Consider the following 16,540-nt stretch of genomic DNA (forward strand, 5'->3'; position numbering starts at 1 on the left):
CACCTCTATACGTCTAAGGGTGCTATTCACGTATTTTTCATGTGAACGATTCGCTTAGATTTGGGCTGAACTGTAGCCCAGAGAACGTAAAGTCCACCTCACCAGCTGCAGGATCTGTGGATAACTTGATGGGGGGGCAGATTTGGGTGCCCAGAAAAGCCATCTTGCACGTACTTTTCACACACGCCCTTTAAGTCAAGTTGGCGTGAGATTAAGAGTCTCTGGGCGCCTGCCCATTGAAAACCTGATCTCTTGGGGCGGGGGGTAAGATCTGGTTTCCCCTGCTGTGTCTCCCAAGAAGTGTGAAGGGGCTTTCTAAAAATAATGGGCCAGCAGAAAGAAAACATCCTTCCCACCTTGGGCCGCCTCGCCACCTACTGTTGAGAGCGGGGCTGAGTGTCAGCCGTGGATTTCACGATTTAACAGCTGGACTGTCTGTGCCCCCCACAGTCGGTAAGATGGGCCCCCTGCCCATCAGAGAGGCCGTCAGCATCAGGCTTTACTTCTTGGATGGTTTCTGGAGTGCCTGACTACGTTTTGAAGCCAGATAGGCACTGGGTCATCCTCCCAGGACAAAGCTATAGTGGGATGTTTTCATGGTTGCGCTCTTTTGACCGGAGCCGTCAGAGATCGGAGGTCTTGGAAAAGTCACCCTCTCAAGCCGTGACCCTATAACTCAGAGCCAGCCAAGGAGCGTTTCGGCTGCTCTTAGAAGTGATTTTTCTCAATTCAGTGTCACGAGGCCTCCCGGCCAAAAGACTCCTTCAAAAAATAATAAACTTCCTTTCGTCGAGTGAAATGACAGGGATGCCTTATAAGCAATTTTTGGTGGCAGGACATTTTTAGCAGCCCAAGGTGAAGCTGCCAGTTCCTTGGAGAGTGAGACAATATAATTCAATTTGGATATAATATAATTAATTAATTGGGGAGCAAATTGCATTAAAGAGATAGCTCTTGGCCTTAACAGCACTCTTATCAGCAAACTAGTGCCGCGAAGGGGGTTATAATGCTGTTATTCCGGGTTTTATTATCAACATCAGCAGTAGCAGCTACAACTAATATTTTTTAGTTCCAATTTACGGCTCCAGGTGCCAGGTTGAGTGCTTGGCCTACGTGAGCCTGTGTTGGCCTCACCACCAGGCTGTGACGCATGCGCTGCTATGATCCGTGTCTAAGCGCAGGTTGGCTAACTTGCCCCCCAAGTCCTCCAGCCCATGAGGGCTGGGTTGCAGGGTTCAGACCCAGGCGTGGAGGTTCCCGGGCCCAGAGCAGGTCACGATTTTGGTTCTGCGTGTGGCACGGGCAAGGTAAACCCCATAGCAGCAAAGGCAAGCGGTGGGGCATTGTGGGGGGTCTGAGCTGGCCATTCCCGGTGTGGCCGGTCATTCTCTGCCCCCGCAGGACCTCCAAGCTGGACTCTGGTCGCCTCAGAGTCCCTGCAGGTCACCTGGTGACGTTCTGAGAGTTCCTTTGGAGTCCCTTGTCTGCAGCTAACACCCAACCTTACGCACACCCTTCAAATACCAGCGCTTGGCAGACAGCTGAGTACGTTCAGCGGGTATTCTCTCTCACTCTGCGACCGTCCCATCTTGTCTCCTCGCATGAGGAGCAAGGAAGGTAACTGTGGTTTAGAGCGTGCAGTCGTCATTGAGAGTCTGCCTGGACCCGAGGGAGCTTGAGGACTGTCAAGATACGGGGGGCCCGAGCCGCCAGGCCCCTTGAGTTCTTTGGTCTAACGTGTGTTTCAGCGTCATCTTTGTCTTCAAACTGCCGGCCTCTCTCCAGGCCCTTTCTTATTTTCTGCTTTCCAGTAAACTTCAAAATAGAATTAAATTGCAAGTTGGAAATGGACCTGTTACTCTTTCTAGCTCTGGAGGGGGAGGCTGGGGCGCACTTGGGCAGCTTCCTGCACTTTCTGTTCACTTTTAGAAGGCGGTTTGGAAGGAGGTCTTTGTAATTTTCATCTCTCTCTCTCTTTTTTTTTCATCTCAACTAAGGCTTTCTCCGCTTTTGATATGTGTCATTATGGGCAGATCCTTTGGCCCAGTTTCTAGAACTCAATTTGGGTCTTCGGTGCTGTCTAAATCTGGCCTCTGAACTCAGAACAAGCCTCAAAATGTCACAAGAGGGCCTCCTGAGGTCCCTTCCCCCCCAAAATCTAACATTTCTTATTTTTCTAGAAGCTAAAAACATACCAAACAAGAGTATCGTGCACCCCCCCCCCCCAAGCGGGTTTTGAATGAACTGGAGGGATGTTTCCAGTGTGAGGCTGGAAATCGGGTACATGGTGAGGAAATTTCGGAGTGAGCAATTGTGAGCATCCAGGTATGAAACTCAGGACTGAGTGTGGACCCCCCCCCCGCCACCCAAGGAAGCTGAGATTGCCTCCAGAGGGGCAGTGCTGTGATGCCCCAGAGGCTCTGGCTCCGTCGACTCCATGAGGATGTGTAATAACTTCAGATATACCACTGAGCACTTACCAAGTGTGCATCTCTGGGCCCAGTAAGGGCTTTAAAAAGCATGCTCCTGTTCATTCCTCTCAAAGAAATCGGCATGATTTCCATTGCACGGGGCAGGTAACTGAGGCTCTGAGAGGCTGAGTAGCTTGCTCAGGCTGGCGCAGCCTATAGGAGCAGATTCTGGATGCGAATGCAGACCTGACTGATTCCCAAGGCCATAGGCCACACCGGACTCCTTATGGAGCTGGTTTCGGCTGGTGCCCCACAGATGGGTGGTGAGCAGGCAAAGGAAGGAATGAATAAGGGCAAGGGGCTCCAGTAACAAGAGTGACTTCTGGAAATCTCTCTGACCCCTGCAGGAAGAGATACTCTGTGCTCCATTGTTGATTTTGCCTTGCATCCCCACACCCGGCCCAGGGCCTAGCATGTTCACTCCAAATAATTTCTCTTAAGGACACTGAATGCGTGCAGAGAAGAAAAGGTCACTTCTTTTGTTTTCTTTTGAATGACCCATTGAGCTGGTCAGCACCTTCCTCTTTGTCCTAAAGGGCCTCCTGGTCCCTTTTGAGCCCCCCACCCCCACCCCAAGCTTCCGAGGGCTGTGGGAGAAGGTTGGAGGGAACACAGCTTCTCTTCTTCCCCTGGGCCTCCTTCACTCCACGTGTCTCCCCATCTGCTTTCCAGATGAGCAAATGACTCACCGGCTCCCCGCAGCTTTCTCAAACCTGCTTTTTGTCTTCCCCGCTCTCTTTCCTAATCTCTTGGGCAGAAGTCTTGGCTGCAAGAGATGGGAACCAACTCAGTCTAGTTTGAGCCCCAAGCGGGGAGTTTGGTGGCTCCCAGATGCTGGTTCACAAGGAGCCTAGGAGAGCCCTCACCGATGCACAGGGAGGGGACGTGGTCCCTTAATTAATTGGGGGAGGCTATTAATTGGGGGAGGGCCAGGGAGAGCGGGACAGTTTCGAGAATCAGCCGCGTGAGGGTGGAGCCTGTTGTATTCACCGCCATGCGTGCCTGAAACCGTTACAGCCGGCGCACGGTAGGTGCCCAGTAGATATTTATTGAGTGGATGGAGAGGTGAACGGGTGAGATCCTCGTCTGCATTGCCCTTCCACGTGGTTGGGAGGTAGCCGAGACAGGAAGGGGTATGAAAGAGCTCACACTCATTGCACACCAGGGGCACCCGCAGGCGACAGCTTGCCTGCCTTGGTCTCAGCCCGGGTGTCTCGGCTCGCCCAGGCCCCGCAGCAGACAGACGTCTCCCGGTCCCTGCATCAGGCCGTCTCGCCTGATCACAGCAAGCCGTGGCCCCCGAGGAAGATGCCAGAAGCGGGGTTCACTGCCAAGGGTTCTCGAATGCCATCCCCGTGAATTCCGACTCCCCGGGGCTCCCAGCGGGTGAGAACAAGGGCTGGCTGTCACCGGGCCCCTGCTCCTTCTGGGTGGGGCGGTGCTGAATGGAAAGTCAGCCGCTCGGGCCTCGTGGCTTGGCCTCCGCGAGCAGGGATGTTTCATAAAGTCACTTTTCAAGGCCTTCTCCCTCCACCGGGCCTTGGCAGCCGCACCAACTCTCTAGAACTGAGCGGGCCTTGTGTCTGTTGGAAGAAAGACGTGAAAATGAGTTCTGGAACGGACTCAGGGCTCCGATTCCAGGAGAAACAGGGCAGCGTGTTGTGCCGCTGCCTGTGGCAGAGCCGACAAGCGGCACATTCATTCCCAGGCTGGAGTCGCCTCCCTCCGCGGCATCCGACACCTGCTCTGCACCACCATGCCGTGGATCGACAGTGTCAGCAGCGTCGAGAGGTGGCTCGGGGTAGCAAGGCCGTGTGTTTAGCCAGGGGATCTCTGGATACCGATGTTCTGATCTGAGTTTCCCCTCCTGAAAGCTCTGTGCTTCTATTTGCTTTGGGTTCTGTGCGCATCGTGCCCCCTGGAGGTGTGCAAAGTGGTGGCCCTTGTATGGAGACGGGGCCGCGTGTCTTCCCTGGGGCAGCCCTCCGTGTACACATCTGTGCCCGTCTCTGTCATCTGTGCCACGTTTGTCCATATGTGTAGGCACATGTCTCGTGTGTGTGGACGCAACTCTGAATATTGTTTGTGTGTACGTTGCCGTGTGCATGTGTTCCTGAGAGAGACAAGCTGCCTGGATCAAGATCATGACCCTGTGACCTTAAGAGAACAAGTAAGCCTCAGTTTTCCTGCCTGTATGATGGGGCCGATAGTCGTCCCCACTTCATTAGGAAGGGTACATGAGACAACTCTTGGGCCCAAGGAAGCAGTTGATAGATGTTCGTTCCTGCTGCTATTACCGTTTTGACTGTGTGCGTGCGCGCCTTACTTCATGTTGTCAGCTTTGACAGGAATTGCGTCAGCTTCTTCTCTTGCTCTGTGAGGAAAAGATCCAGCACCTTGAGTGAGGTCTGAGGTGGAAAGAGCACCAGAGACTCTTGATCTCGCTGGGGCTGCTTGGCCTGTTCTGTCCCAGCTGGGCAGGGGAAGGGTTTCCATCCCTCTCGGGGCTCTGTATCCCCCCTCTGCTCACTCATGCTTGCCACCCTCCCCTGGAGCTCCCCTGCACACACACACAAGATCTTTCTGAGGCCACTGAAGTTTCCCAAGAGGGCCTTAAAAAATTCTCCAGTCTGAGTTACAGACTCTCATCCCTCATCCACACAATGGATTCTCCTTACCCAGGCCTTGGTTTCTCAAGATGAGCCCAGTGTCTCAGGCCGGGCTTGAGCTCTGGAAGGCCAGGTCTCAATAGAGACCTTGTATCTGACATAGAGATGAGGGTGAGCAGTTCGTGGCTGGGCATCTGGGAAAGTGATGATGGCAAAGTGGTGAGAGGAGGGGCCCTGGGGACGAGTCTGGGGTCCAGACCCTGGCTCTGTAACTGACCATGTGACCTTGGGCATGTCCTTAGCTCTTTCTGAGCATCCCCTTTCTCATCTGCACGTGGCTACAGCTGCATCCGAGGCTGGATATGAGGATTAAAGGGGGTAATTCACATAAAACACTCAGAGCAATGCCTGGTGTGTGGGGAGTAGTGTTAGTTGCTGTTGTCCTGGTCCATCTTCGTTTATCGTATTCATTAGTGAGAGGCCCTTCCTCTTGGAGCTGTGCTGGTGGCCATTCTGCACCAATATTTTATGTAGTAGGCCCTCATTAAGTGCATTGTGATGTATTCTATTACCATTCATTAAAAAATAAGATACAGTGAAAAAGACACCCAAGTACCTAGAATAAGGTTAGCTCAGTATCAGAAGAACTAAGTGATGGACTATCTCACCTTCCAGGAAGGTGTTCACCATCCCAGGGAAGGGACAGTAGCTTTCCAAGGAATTCCATGTTCCAAATCTCCCAAAGTGCCCACAAGTTTGGGTCTCATTTTTTTGTGCAGTTTATTTTGTATTTCCCTGTGTTCACTGTCTTTTGAAAACTTCACCCATGACCCAGCTTTCCAACCCAAAACCGTGTTCCCTCCTTCATCGTCTCTTCCGGATTGCTATATCCATTGTTTCTCTCTGTCTTTTTCATATCCACTAAATGCCATTTTGTAAACACCATTAAAGCCTTTTGAGGTCTCCATATCAATCATTCAAATTAGTGCATAGTTTTTGGTTGAGTTGATGTTTTTTCGGCGAATGCTGCGGTTTCTCTAGTGTTGAATGTTTAGATACTTTTGTTGTTATTCTAAACAAATAATGTCGTAAATATCTCTGAACCTACGGCTCTTCCCCCTGCCCCTGCCCTGATGACTTCCATACTAAATTTTCAAGCATGACGTAGGCGGCCAACACACATCGGACAAATACCAGGTGCCCCTAACTGTTGCAGAGGTTCCTGTGATAGGAACAACCATAGCAACTGACCCTTTGCTGAACAGTTAGGCCAGTCGCTCTCCCGAGTGCTCAGTGTGGATTCTTATATTTTAATCCACCCAGGTCCTTGAGATGGAGATGTTACGTTATCATTCCTGTTTTACAGGTGCGGAAACTGAGGCAAAAGAGAAGTTAAATGACCTGCCCAGGAGCATAGAGAGGGGATGTTAAAGGAGGTCACTCATTCCCTCGTAATTCCATCACCAAGCTCAAAGTTGTCCTGGCCAGTTCTTGGGGAAAATCATAAGCGTTCCCACCATGTAAACTTAGAAACGCTGAATATAGGCCCATAAGTACATCTCTGCATATAAAGTCAGGCAGTAATTGAACTTCTGCAGGAAATCCCTTCTGACTTTTCATGAAGACACCTCCATGCTGTACCTCTCTGGGCAACCGCCAGGCAGCCTAGGGCGTGGTTTGAGCCCTCTCCCCTTGCTTCTCGGGTCTCCTCCTCTGAGACATCCCCCCACCCCACTCCAAGGACCCGGCGTCCCTGTACATGATGGTCTTCCTCCCCGTGTTCCCAGCTATTCTCCAAAAGCACTCATCCTTGCTGAGGTTGAGTTCAATATGGAATTCATTCCAGAGAATTCATTCCATTCAAGGACTCACGCCCAAGAATTGACTCTGAAGAATATGTATGGTAGGAGAGAGAGAGATTGCCTAAGAGAGAGGACTGGATGATGGCATCCCCACACTTGAAACTTTGCTGTGGCTTCTTGCTGCATTCAGAATATAATCCCAGTGCCCCCCACCCTACCCCTTACACCTCCTGACTCTCCCCACCATTCAGCTTCGTGGCCATTGACATGTTCCTGGCATCTCTCCAGTCAAGCCCAACTGGCCTGCTCTCTGTTCTGCATTCCCAGGCTCTATCCTTCTTGGCACCAGATGGCTCGTGGCCCTGCATGAGCCTCCTTCCCTCTGCCAGGGGGGTTGGCCTCCTCCTTCCGTCTCAGATCAAGTCCCGCTGGCTATCCTTATTCTCTTAACTCCATACCTTGTTTCTTTCAAGTGTATCTCTTACTACAAGCTGGCTTTATAGACAGGGTGCCTGTTTGGCTGCTTGACTGTGTGCCCCCCCCCCCACTGGTCTGTAATTCGAGGAAGCCAGAAGGCACCGTATCTGTGTGATTCTCAAAGGCACCTAGCACCTAATGCAGTGCTGGCATGGCATGCAGCGAATGCTCAGTGTCACCCCAGCACCTGTCTTTCCCACCCATACGAGTGTAGACTGGGAAGGCTGAGGGAGCCAGGGGAGTTTGAGGCAGTGGTCTCCTGTTGCAGAATGACCATGAATCCCAGAGAGGACCAGTCAACTCTGTGGCAGCCGTTGGGAAAATTTATTGGCTTGGGTCTTTGGTGCTTGTATGTAAAAGCACAGTGGTTCTGTTTTCTCAGAGAAATATTTGCTTTATCTCTGACAGTGTGTATTTTATTGGAACCGAGCAGGAGGATGTTGTTGACCTGAGATGTGAACACATAGTTTCCAAAGAGACTCTGTCAATGGCTTAAAATTAATAAAGGCTCAGCGGGGGTGGGGTGGGAAGGGAGGGGGGCATTGGGAAACTGCTGCCTTTTTGCTGTGGGGACGCCACCGCATTTCTTTCAGAGGTAGGTTAAGGGGATGAAAATCTGAATTGGCATATCTATAAACAAGTTATTACTTCAGCTGGGAGATAATTTGTCGAGAAAATGCCATTATTTTCCCAATCTAGGTCTCTCGGAGTGTGTGGCCGGGGCACGATGCTGGCTGCTGCTCTTGCATGTAGATGCTGAGAAGTCACCAAGTGGGAGAATGAACTTCAGGTTAAAGCCTGTTTGTTCTTAAATAAATTGAGTTTTCTGTTTTCCACAGTGTAATGAAAAGAGAGAAGGGCTTCCCCTCCTGTTTTCAGTGATGGGTGCCTGCAGCTGCTCATACCTCTCCCTCAAATCCCCAGAGCAGCAGCAGAACCTCCAGGGACTCTCATTCTGTTTAGAATGACGGGGGGGGGGACTCAGGTCTTCAGTCCTCATTGGGCGGGGACTCAGAAAGGGTTGTGAGAATCTCACCTCCTGGCTCCATGCTTTCCTGACACCTCGAAGAGATTGTCTGTTACAGGCTGAACTGTGTCCCCAAGAATGCTTATGTCGAAGTCCTAATCCTCATGCCTTGGAATGTGACCTTATCTAAAAAGAGAGTCATTGCAGGTATCATTAGCACGGGTGAGGGGTAAGGTATGCCCCTAATCCGGTATGACTGGTGTCTTTATAAAAAGGGGTAAATTTGGATACAGGCACCCATACAGGGCGGATGCCATGTGAAGATGAAGGCAGATAATGGGGTGATGCTTTTACAAACCAAGGAATGACAGAGATTGCCAGGAAACCACCAGATGCTAGGAGAGCATGACATAGGACAGACCTTCCCTGCCAGCTTCAGAAGGAGGCCACCCTGCCAACACCCAGATCTCAGACTTGTCCGCCCCATCCAAGAGGCTCAGTTGACCCACCGTCCACCGCCTGCCCAAATAAAGACCCACTCATATCCACGAATCCACCCCTGTGCTCTGGGAAGATCCTTAAGTCTACCTGTGACTACCCTTTGCACTTCCCAGAAGCCCAATCTGCCTTGTGTTGTTTGAGCATAGGTACCAGCACCCCCCTGAGAGTGCAAACCTCAGAAAGGGAACCAGACCTCTCTCTATAACCTGCTTCCAGCAGAGGCTTAATCAGTGCTCGTTTGGTTCATTAGATTCATCGATTATGACCTCTGAGACCTGTCCACTTCTTGTCTGTATCTTTCCAGAGTTTTTGCCTCTTGCCTCATTAGTCCTTTGGTGAACATCTGCTTTTTAACCTCTATGCATCCTATGCGGATCCAAGATCTTTTATATTCTGTAAATAAAGACTCAAGGATGTAACAGAGCACAGCACATAAAGTGCTCTAGAAAAATGGTAGTGATGACGGATCCTCTTGTTTGAAGGCTTGAAGACTGCAGTGAACTAGAGGCAAAGGTTCCTCTCCAGCATTCTCATTTCCCAGCTGGGTATCCTTAAGGAAGTCACTTAACCTCTCTGAACTCTGGTTCTCCCATCTGTAGGGTGGCAGCGATTGACTTTTCCACCTCATGCGTTGCTAGGGTACCAGAGGATCTGTGAGGGAAGCTCTTGACAGCAATAGAACAGAGGTCACAGACACAAGATCCATATAAAACACGAGAAGGATGTGGGTATGGTGGGAATCATGGTGAGCTCTAAAAAGGAGGCATCCCATCGGAAGAGGGTTCGTGGGAGGGTGGGTCTATGGGGTTCTAGATACTCAGAATTTTTAATGGAAGCCAAAAAGGCAGATAATCATGATAGGTCTTCTAATGTTATCTCAGATGTTTTTGAACACCCTGAAGGCCATGCAAAACAGGTGTATGGACCATTTCTGGCCCCACAAGATCCCATTTGGTGGCTTCTGCTATAGAATTTGATATAGGTAGGGGTTGGTGGCTTCCTTTCTGTTACCCAAACCTGCTGGTCGAAGGATACTCTTCCAGAACTCTGTGAAGAGCAAAAATTAATACTGGTCAAGCAAAAGTTAGGTTGTCACCTTCTCCAGGAAGCCTTCCCTGATCTCATCCCCCACCCATTTGGATTAGAGCAGAGGTTGGCAAGCCTTTACTTAAAGGACCAGATAGTAAATGTTTCAGATGTTGATGGCCATTCAGCCTCTTTGGCAACTACTCAACTCTGTGTCTGCCATGCAGAGCGGCTACAGATGATATGTAAGTGGTGGGTGTGGCTGCGTTCCAATAAAACTTTATTTACAAAAACAAGCCACCAGTCTGGATTTGACTATTGTAGTTGACTGACCCCCGAGTGAGATGCCTCTTTTACATTATATACTCACATCCAGAACTTAGTCCCTTCCAAGTAGTCTATTACTACAGCTAAGAATAAAAACAAAAAACAAAACATTAATTGAGCACTTACTGTGTGCCAGGAGCTATTCTAAGCCCTCCTTTGCATTTACTCAGTTCTCACAGTGAGTTTATGTGGAAGGTCCCGCTGCTGTTCCCATCTCACAGGTGAGGGGATTGAGTCTCCGAGAGGTCGAGCAACTTGCCTAAGGTCACCCAGCTAATAAAGGCAGAGCTGAGCCTCCTGGCGGACTGCCAGTGAAGTCAGGTTTTTGTCAGTTATTATAAAAATCTGTTGAAAATCTCCACTTCTTGGGCTCATCCAGCGGACCTGGTGTGTCTTCGGCGCCCGGCACCGGGACTGGCTCGAAGGATGTGCTCAGGAGTCACTGAGTGAGTGACAGGCAGTTTCAGGCTTTGCAGACCTCTCCAGGGGAGAGGTAAAAATACTGATTTGCATCCATTTCCAAATAGACTGTGACCATCCGTCTGCTGCGGGGACACGCCACCTGACTCTCCCTGGTTCTCTTGCACCGAGAATCTGGCAGCTGACCACTGGCTGGAGGGGTGGATGCTCTGGTTTGGGGGTGCATGGGACCACTTTGAACATCTGGTCCTCTTAGTGGCCCTAAAATCTGACAGACCCATGCCAACACTTGTGTCTCTGCCCGAGCGCCCTGTAAAGCGTCACAGCCTGCCGCTGCCGAGGGACACTCAAGCGGAGTCTCCCATTTAAACCAGCAAACCGATGAGAGTGACCTCAAGGATACGCTGGGCCTGGGTCCCTCCCAGGAAGGTCTCTGAAGAATTCCATTCAGTGTGGGAAATTGATTCCTATTTGAAAAGCCCTTCGGAGATTTCACGATGTTTAAAGGCGTCTCAGATGGGAATCCTCCGTACTATGAATGATCTAGTTGGTTCCCTACCTTAGAAGCTTGGCTCTAAGGTAACTGGGGTGCCTGTATCGTTCTGTACTTCTGTCAAGAGACCTCGACACGTCCTAATGAGTAATAATGATTATGGCGATTATCCTGGGACCCTGCTATGTGCCAGGTGCTTGCTGGACAGGGTCTCATTTGACCCTTCTGACTCCTCTGGGGTTAGATGCTGACCTCTTGCCTTTGTGTAAACCGAGGCACAGAGAAGCTTTAGGCGCACAGGTGGGGCATGGCACTGCTGGGATTTGAACTCAGACAGCCCAAGCTCCGGGGTTGGGCTCTTCACCACTCAGTGCGCTGCTGCTTCTGTGCCTGGCCTCAGATGCTTCCAGAAGTGGTATCCTCCTCCGTGCTCAGACATAAAGGCCCTAGAGCACTGCACGCACTGGCCAAGGTCACCCCAGAGGTCAGCGAGGACAGAGCGACTGCCTGTTTCCTCCAGAGCAGTTCTCCTGGACACTGGCGTCCCTGCTGGAATGACTTGTAGCCCTGGTGTACAGGGTGGCATGGGCTGTACCGGTGCCCCCCAGCATTGCAGCCACCGGCCACCGTGGCTGTCGGAGCCCTTGAAATATGGCCAGTGGGATGAGGGATAGAATTTTTCATTTTATTTCACTTAAATTCATTCTAACTTGAAACCGGATACAGTTATTGGAAAGCTTTGAAATATGTTTGGAACAAGTTGGGCCCGAGAATATATTTTTTCATTTGATATTTTTATGAACTCTAAATACAGTACATGTATTTCTGGTGAAGGCTCAGAGCCTAAATCGAGATGCTCTGTAATGTAAAAGAGACACCACACCCTCCAGATTCACCTGTTCCTTTAACGTGCTTCAGTCACGCTTTCTTCGTACGGTCATTCATTCATGCGACACGTATTTCTTGAGCACCAGCTATGGATACTGGAGTGCGCACTGAGTACAAGATACAGTGATCAAACAGACCAAAAAAAAAAAAAAAAAAGAAAGAAATATTTTAAATGAAATTAAAGCAGGATGATGTGAGGTAGAGGAGGGTGGTCACCACCAGAGGGACTGCTGGAGAGATGACCTTTGACCTGAGGCCTGAATGACCAGAGAAACCACGTTCCAGGAAGAAGGAAAAGGCTTTGAGGCATCAGAGAGAATGGAACATTCTAGAAACAGAAAGCTGTCAGTGCTAGAGGAGGAGGCAAAGGAGGAAGATGGGCTCAGGAAACGAGCAAGAGGACGATCCCAGAGGGCTTCTCCCATCCAGAGTGAGAAGCTTGGATTTTGTCCCCAGTGAGATGGGAGTGTTCAATATTTGCTTTTTTGTGTGTTATTTGGGTTATGATTGATTGATTGATTGATTGATTTTTTAAGTAGGCTCCACACTGGGTGTGGAGCCCAATGCGGGGCTTGAACTCATGACCCTGAGATCAAGACCTGAGCCGAGATCGAGCCAGACCCTTCACCAGCCGAGCCACCCAGGCCCCCCCTGGGTCATGATTTTTTTAAAGTCCCCTCTGGCTGCGGGGTGGCCCCGGGAGCATGAGGAGGGCCGGGACTTGGACGAGGCTGGCGGTGGCCCCGGGTCGAAGTGGCCAGTGCTGGACCCCTTTTGGCGACAGGCTCTGTGGGACGCAGCAGTGAAGTCATTGAGGTGGGTGGGCTGCGGGCCCGGGGGGAGGAATCCAGAGCGACTCCTGCATCTTGGGCTGAAGCTGTTGGGTGGGAGGTTCGTGCACAGACCCCGGTCCCAACCCGCTTCCAGGCGGGCAGTATTGTTTTCATTTCCTTCCTCCTGTGTCTGCGAGCACCTCTTGGCAGCTGACAAATGTATATATAGCCCCGGCCTCACTGGCAATGTCTGTTTTGAGTGGGGGAAAGCGGAACTTTCATTCTGCTTTGGGGGCCCTATTTTCCTGGTAAATCGCACACCCCCTGCTCCCCCTCCCGCCGCCCGCCCCAGTCTGTTCCTGCTGATGGAAGTGACGTTTGGATCAAGAATAGATCTCTTAAACCTAGCGCCGACTTCCCTGGCGTTCTTCCCCTCTGCGGGGAGATGCTAAAGATGCTGGAGAAGTGGGGGGTGAAGTGATTATTTAATTGTGTGCAAATGAGAAGTGGTGAATTCGGCAGACAAAGGGCACGACCGGAATTCTGTAAGAGCAACACCTGACGTGATTCCATTTCCTGACTTTAGGCTCCAAATGAATTTCTACTTGACTAAAAATAATACCTCAGGAGCTAGGTGGCAGCTTAAAAAGCTGCCGGTAAATTTAAAACAGGCTTGCATGCCACCGATTATAGCCAGGATAAAAAGTTAGTAGGGAATTTTCTGCCACACGTTTTCTTTAACTCCTGGTTCTCCATCCTGTCCCTGTGTGCTTCGATTCTCGGCCTGGGTGGGGGGTGGGATGGTGGGTTGTATATTTAACTTCCTTTTTTTTTTTTTCCTTTTAACTTGTCAGTCGATGGCCAGGAGCCAGGCTGAATGTACTACTGTAGGCTCAAGATCTGTCTGGGTTAAGAGAAGACTGACGTGACAATGTCCTGGGGCTGCATAGAGAGCAAGTTCAATGAGAATCAGTAGCATCATGTGCCTAACTGGCATACTAGAAATGCACTCCCAGGCTACATATTTACCTGCAACACAGTTCCAGAATGTTCTCTACTTTCCAGCTCTAATAGAAATAGTCTCCTAGATTATTCTGGAAGTGAACGGTCATTAATGAAAACTAAATGCAGCTAGTGTTGAGTTGGCTTTAAACACGTTCTGTGCATCATCACGTTGAGTCCACACAACAACCTTGAATGTTGACAGCGTTGAAGTCTACTTGAGCCCCATGCTCTTGGGAGAGAGCAAAGGAAACCCCGAAACCCCCACCCCTTTGTGTTCTGGAAAAACGCTCACTATGCAAAGGACCACCCATCTCCCCATGACTCAGTTATGATGCACGGGTGCCCCCTTGTTTACCTCTGATGAGGCCAGACACACACCCTCCAAATCCTCAGAGATGACTCGCCTTGATGCTTATTCCCACTGATCAATTAGAACAAAATGCAATCAGACTTTGGTGACGCTTCTCCTCCTCCTGCCAGATGGGGACCTGTGCTTTGGCCCACCCTCAGCCTGAGCCAGCAGATGGCCTTTCCCTGGGAACAGGCTGGCTTCAGGGTGAAACATCCTCTAATCTATTGGGTCCCCTGGTCTTTTCATCCCATGTCCCCACATATGAGATGCTTGCAGGTCCTGTGGCCAAAGCGTGCTCCCGACTGCAGAGGCCCTGTCCCGTTGCAGTGGTGTCGTTCTCCCTTTTGCAACCATCCTTTCAGATAATCTCCTTACCCAGTCCAGATGTGTGTTCTCTTTGGCAACGCCTGTTATGATGATCTCTGTTTTGCAAAGGAGGAAGTTGGGGCCTAGGGATGCGATGAGAGGCAGAATGGAGAGCCCCGTTCTCTTTCAACCCAGATTCCTTGCTGAAGCAGTTAGCTACCTTCTGTAGTCTACTTAGGAAGTTTGGATTTTATCTGAACTCCATGTGGTCCTCAGTGCACTTATTATCTAGCTGGAGGTCTAAGATACTGGAGTCCTGGCTTGTGTAGTATCTACATTTTAAATTTCTGGGAAGAGGGGGCACCTGGGTGGCCCAGTGGTTGAATGTCTGCCTTTGGCTTAGGGTGTGATCCCGGGGTCTTGGGATCGAGTTCCGCATTGGGCTCCCTGCATGGAGCCTGCTTCTCCCTTTGCCTGTGTCTCTGTCTCTGTGTGTGTGTGTCTCTCATGAATAGATAAATAAAATCTTTATTTTTAATTTTTTTAAAAGATTTTATATATTTATTCATGAGACAGAGAAAGAAGAGAGAGAGAGAGGCAGAAGCAGGCTCCATGCGGGGGGAGCCCGATACAGGACGGGATCCTGGGACTCCAGGGTCACGCCCTAGGCCAAAGGCAGGCGCTAAACCGCTGAGCCACCCAGGGATCCCCTAAATAAAATCTTTAAAACAAAATAAAGCTCTGGGCAGAAACTCATGCAATATCCAAATTTCGTGTGCAACCTGTGCTAACAGAGCCCTCCAGAGAAGGGAAATAGTGGTTTCAGCAAGAAAAACGGGGAGGCGGGGCCTTGCACTGGCAGCTTGGGTGTTAGGGGAGGTGGTCAGCAGGGGGAGCGGGTATGAGGGGATGCTGTGCGGGTGGCAGGGCTCTCCCTGGGGGCCGTGAGGTGGCATGTGGGGAGGGGAGACAGAGGGAAGAGGGAAGGAGGGAAAGAGCTGCAGCGCGCCCCTGGCCTTGCCCACCAGTCTCCTAACAGCTCCTTCTCCTGGGGGCAGTGGGGAGCCACAGCAGGTCTTCAGGCAGGAGCATGTCATGATGAAAATGATAATCATAATGATCGTGCTGATAATAGCCCGCTCCTCCGTGTTTTTATAGCTCCGCTCCCAAGGTGCCCTTCCCCAGAAAGCTGGGAGCGCTTCACAGATGTTACCTAATTAATCACCGGCACTTCCCTGCCGAGGGAGGTGGGGGGTAGCTAATATCCCCATTTTTCAAGGGAGGAGAATGAGGCAGGGAGAAGCTCTCAGGTAGCCTGGCAAGGCAGCCAGAGGGCCTGCGACAGGCTTCCTCTCTCTCTCTCTTTCCACCTGCCAGGCTCACAGCCCACCGTTGGGGAGCAGAGTCCCCCGGGACAGACTGGTTTGTGCTCAGATGAGAGCACCCCTGCACAAAGGCACGGAGGATAGAGGAGAGGAATCTGGGCATTCATTGGAGTGTAGGCTAACGGGGGTGGTTGAGGTCACACCTGGCTGTGGACACACCCCAAGCCCTTGGTCTCCTCTTTCTCTGCCCTCACAGAAGTCTCTCTCTTGTGTGTGTGTGTAGGGGGGGTGGGGGCGTTTATCATCCTTCTCTGTATCCATTGAACTCTCTAGCTCATCTCTTGTGTCCTCCTTGAGGCAAGGGTTCTGCTTTTTATAATCTAATCTTAGTGCCCGGTTCCCATACTTGGGCTTGAGTGAATGGGCTTTTCTGCCATCCGCTCGCTTTGGGGGAGCCATGTCCCCTCTCCCCATTAAGTGAAATGATGCGTGTCACATGCTCAAGCTGGTATGTGACAGGCAGTTAAGGCATTCAATGTTGTTACAGTAGGGGCTTAAAAATAAACAGGTTGGACTACTTCTCTAAACTGGTTCACGGATGGACGTGCACCTGCTTTAAAGCAGTTGAGGCACGACCAAAATATTGAGTAGAAACAGCTTTTTCTTTGAAATGGAGTCGTTTCTCTTGTTGATACCCATTATCATTTTGAGGAGAACACACTCACTTTTTAATTTCTGGCTGCGCTTCATCATGCTCTGGCCACAAGTTCCTGGCCCCTCCACCTCTCCCATCAAGCA

General features: G+C 50.6%; 1 protein-coding gene across 1 annotated transcript in view; it reads left to right on the forward strand.

Moving 5' to 3' along the window:
• Window positions 1-16,540, forward strand: part of XYLT1 (xylosyltransferase 1) — a 306,482-nt gene that overhangs the window by 51,730 nt on the left and 238,212 nt on the right. The window lies entirely within an intron of this gene.

This window comes from Canis aureus, chromosome 8 (genome assembly GCF_053574225.1).
Source record: "Canis aureus isolate CA01 chromosome 8, VMU_Caureus_v.1.0, whole genome shotgun sequence".
Taxonomy (NCBI): Eukaryota; Metazoa; Chordata; class Mammalia; order Carnivora; family Canidae; genus Canis; species Canis aureus.